We start from the raw sequence: 4852 nt of genomic DNA, 5'->3' as shown, positions 1-4852 counted from the left end.
ACAGCCTGGTGTCTCTTCCTCAAGGAGAGTGCCTCCCCACCCCCACTCTTTCTGCCCAATCTCCAGACTCTCCGAATCTGTTACTGTTGCTCTCAGAGTTCTAAGTGCCAATGACTGCCTGCCTCCCACCCACACCCACCCTGTATGCAGACTTCCACCTCAGGAGAAGCGGGGAGCACCCGGGAGAACTTCCCCCGTCCCACTGGCCTCAGGTTTATTCTCAGATAGAAAACATTCATCCGGGCCCTTCTTCCTCCCTAACAGAACCCTGCTTCTAAGCCATGACCCCTTCCATGCAAGGTCCAGGGCAGTCTCCTCTCCCTTAGCCTGGGGAAGTCCCGGCTGTCTCGTCCTCCTGTCCTTGAGGTTCAGGAGTGAGATCTCACCTGCTCTGGCCTAGAAGACACGAGGGGATGTCCACCAGAGGTCTCCAATCAAGGTCTCTTCCCTCCTGAGAGAGACACAGAAAGACTCAGCCCCGTCCCCTGGGCAGTGAGGTCTCTGGATGGGGCTCCTGGAACCTCTGTGGCCATAACATGAGGGACAAAGACGAGGACAAAGCCAAGAGCATTGCAGAGTAGCCCGGCCCGTGTATCTCAGTGGTTGAGCGTCGACTCATGAACCAGAAAGTCACGGTTCGATTCCCGGTCAAGGCACATGCCTGGGTTGTAAATCTTCCAGCAACTTCTCCCGCTCTCAGTCCCCTGGGTCTGGGTTGATGCCCAGCTCCAGGAAAGGCTACACAGGGGATTTGCCTCACAAAAACAAGGCACACAAACTATACTTACTCCTGTGCCCTCTTACGGTAACAAATGCTTCAGCAAAGGAAAGCTGGCTAGCGCTGTTTATTACCTAGGAGTTGACAGTCTCTTCCTGAGACAGGATAGCACTGTCCCTGTCGCTTACAGAGCAGCGGGAACTCAGGAAAACTGCTTCACCCTGTGCCTCAGCTTTCTCTGCTCTAAAATGGGAAGATTAATTGGATTATGAGAGTTTAACCAGTGGTTATATGTGAAGTGTTTAGGAACCGTGTCTAGTGCATAATAAATACTATGTAAATGCTAGCTATTATTATTGTGTGACTACTACTACCCAGGCAGAAAGGAAATTTTATTGGATAGTATGGTGGCAGAATAATGACCAAAGATGTCTGTTCCTTATCCCTGTGAATATATTAGGTTACCTAGCAAAGGCAAATTAAGATTGCAGATGGAATTAAGATTGTTAATCAACTGACCCTGAAAAGAAGAGATTACCCTGGATTATCTGGGTTGGCCCAATTTAAACAAAAATCCTCATAAGAGGGGGACAGGAATTAAGAGGAGCTGTGATAAGGAAGTAAAAAAAGAAAAAGAAGAAAACACCTCCATAAATCAGTAGAAAGATGAATCAATTAATATTCTTGTTCCCCAATTTTCCTGACTAAAGGGATAAATTGTTTTAAAATGCTGAAGATAAACAAAATAACCTAAATTTTTCAATAGTGGGAAAACAGTGCCATGTTAAGTCTCCTGGCTTGAAAATGAGGAGATTCTGATTTTTGGAAGAGAAATAAAGGTTGTGATTCCATTCGTCAAGAACTGTTTCTTTTTTGGATGTCAAACAGGCTTTATTTTGCAAGTCAACCTTGATCTGTTTTCAGTAGCTGCCTGGAGAGCGGAGCTCAGAAAGTTGCGAGGCCTTGCCCCTGCTTAGCTGGAGACATACTCAGGTGCGCACAGGTGCACAGAACAAGGGGTCCTATGGCAAGTACCCTCACAGGGTGATCTGATCATAAATTCCTAACGTCACCCCCCCCACCCCCCCAACGCATACAACTTCTTTAGTAAAAGGCTTACCTTTGCCTTAAGCAAGCCCTGTCCATTGTTTCAGTGCATCTAGGTTAACACACCTTTGAAATGCTTCAGAAGTAACCACCCTCAAGAGACCACATACAGCCCTGGCCAGCTTGGCTCAGTGGATAGAGTGTCAGCCTGCGGACTGAAGGGTCTCAGGTTCGATTCCAGCCAAGGGCACATGCCTGGGTTGCGGGCTCGATCCCCAGTGGGGGTGTGCAGGAGGCAGCCAATCAATGATTCTCTCTCATCATTGATGTTTCTATCTCTCTCTCCTTCTCCCTTTCTCTCTGAAATCAATAAAGAAATATATTTTTTTTAAAAAGAGACCACACACAATTACGTTAGCTATCCTATAATCCAACCCTCACCTTGCTTCTTCCCACCTCCTTGTAATTTGCCTTACTTCCCTCTTTAATTTTAAATGCATAAAAGAAGCTATAAAACTATTATCCTTCAGGCAGCGGTCGCCAACCGGTAGTCCGTGGACTGCTGGTGGTCCGTGAGGTCCGAAAGGTTGGTGACCGCTGCTCCAGGGCATTTGGGATCTTGCTCCCCAGCATATGTGGTCAGATTGGCTCAAGTTAACTCTTACAAAAATTCTCGACAGGTTTGGACGTTTCTTACGTCCACAAAGGCACTGAGTTCTGTTCCACCCTGCAGAGCAAGGTGATCGAACCATAAGCCTGGACTCTGAACCCGCGCACACTCAGGATCGGTGCCAGTGCCTGTGCTCAAGTCTGCTCTGAACCTCCAGTCTGTCACGTTTCCTTTCACTGTATGTTCAAATGGCTAAAGGAAGAAAACACCTTCATTGAAATATATGGCGCATGTAGACGCTCCCAAGGTTATTCCTGAATGGCTCTCCCAGCCGGAAGGAAATCTGAGTTCCATCCCAGCAGCTCACTTACAAACGACCTTTTCCCAGGTTTTCCAACTTGAAAGCCTTCTTTCCAGGGAAAAATAAAATGCATGTTAGAGAGCCTGGGTGAAGGTTTTAAACTACATATATAAAACCTATCTTACTAATTGATGCGCTGTGAGCTGAATTCAGCCCTCTGGCATGGTTTTTAGGTTGAATTCAATTTTTTTTATTAGTTAAGGTATTACAAATGTGTCCTCGTCCCCCCCATTAACCGCCAACCTCCCCCCTGAATTCATTTTCAACCTACAAAAACTATTAATTAGAATGTTAAAATCTGGACCATCAATTCTCCTTAAAAAGCTAGATCTGGTCCAACTTTATCCCTGTTGGAAAATGAGAATCCCCATTATGATTTCATGGGATTACCAGTAGCCATTGGTGAGCTTTCTATTTCCTAGAGCAGGGGTGGGGAATGTCCAGCCCTCGGGCCATATGCCCATGAAATCATTTGGTCTGGCCCTGCCAAGGCATTAGGGGTTAATTAAATGTTTGACCAAATAGAGCAGGCTAATTTTTAAATTGATAATTTTGTATGGCCCTCGAATGATGTTATAAATATCCAAATGGCTGTTGGCAGAAAAAAAGGTTCCCCACCCTTGTTCTAATGCAAGAAAGAACAAGGGAAGTTAGCCTTTTATCTGTGGGCCAGAGAAGCAGGGCAGGAGATCTGAGTTTCAGGACCAGTTGGTGGTCACAACTTGGAGTGGGGGGTGGGGGGGGGTGGGTTAGCAGTTGCTACTGGCATCTGGTGGGTAGAACCTCCCACAATACACAGGGTCACACCCCACCTCCACCCTCCAAAAAAGAATTTTCTGGTCTAAAATGTCAACAGTGGAGAGGTTGGGAACCTCTGCTTTAGAGAGTGATTTTATTAAGAAATTAAAAAAAAAATCCATGACCAAAGCACCTCTCACAGTGGCTACACTTTGTTTTCTCCCCTAAAGTTAATCGAAGGCAAACAGCATGCGTGACTCAGGCTCCTGCAGGAAGCAGGGAGTGGATGGCAGCGGTTAGTGACAAAACAATAATAAATGGCTTTGCCTGTCTTGTCTCTTTTTCAGAGTCCGGGAGGGAATGAAATGGCCAGCAATTATCATTTAAACTGCTGTTTTGTCCTGTAATCAATCAGAGCTATTCATTCTGGTTACTCTCAGACTCTGGGGCTGAAACCACACTAAATCAGGCCAGGGCTGGTGTGAATGTGGAAGGCCAGCCTCGTTACGCTGTTGCCTTAGTGACCTGGGCGGAACATCAACGGTAAGTTTCCACGAAGAAGCCATCAGAGATCCTACTTTAGGAGCAAATGGTTCTATATGGCGCCTATTACCTTGTTTTTAATACTCTGTACTCGCTGGGACCACAGCTGTAAACAACTCCTCAGCCTCCTGTCCCCATGAAGTTGATTTGCAGGTATGGGCACTGCAGGCTCTTTGCACGTGTTCAGGATAAGGTGATATGAGCAGGCCTGCAATGAACAATGTTTAGTAAAATCAATAAATCCTATTATTAGTCACTAAGGGGACTGATTTTATGTCTATAAAAGTAAAACAATTAGAACAGTATTAATGGCAGATTCATCATAGTAACATAATGGAGCCAAGCGTGCTTGTCTCTTGGGAACCTTTAATTTACTATGCAGGTACTCCGTACTCAGCTAGAGAAATGGCACACATAATGGAAACAAGCTCTGGCCTTTGGCAATTCATGTTGTCATCAGCAAAAACAACACTGGAACAGTGAGGGGAAGAAACAAAACTTCATTCAGTGATTAATGTAAACCAGTCATGAGTAATGTTCCAGTAAAAGCCTAGGAGGAGAGAGTATTCAAATTGCATTGTTCTTTTAGTCATGTATCTCTCTACATTTATCAGCACTCTTGTTTATGACAGCAGCAGGGTTAAGCATGGTCTGATGCCCCTAGTTAAACCCCATCTCGCTAGGCACCCACTAGAAATGATTATAAGCCTGGGATGTAATGAGCACACAAGCAGTCATTTTGCAGCTGAAAGGCAAGATTGGCTTCCATATGATTGTTCAAAGCAGAAAAGTGATCAGGAGTCCACAGGACTTCCTGGACACCAGGGAACTTGGT

Source organism: Myotis brandtii, unplaced genomic scaffold (genome assembly GCF_000412655.1).
Source record: "Myotis brandtii unplaced genomic scaffold, ASM41265v1 scaffold470, whole genome shotgun sequence".
Classification (NCBI taxonomy): Eukaryota; Metazoa; Chordata; class Mammalia; order Chiroptera; family Vespertilionidae; genus Myotis; species Myotis brandtii.
The sequence above is the reverse complement of the archived record's forward strand: the minus strand, read 5'-3'. Positions refer to the sequence as shown.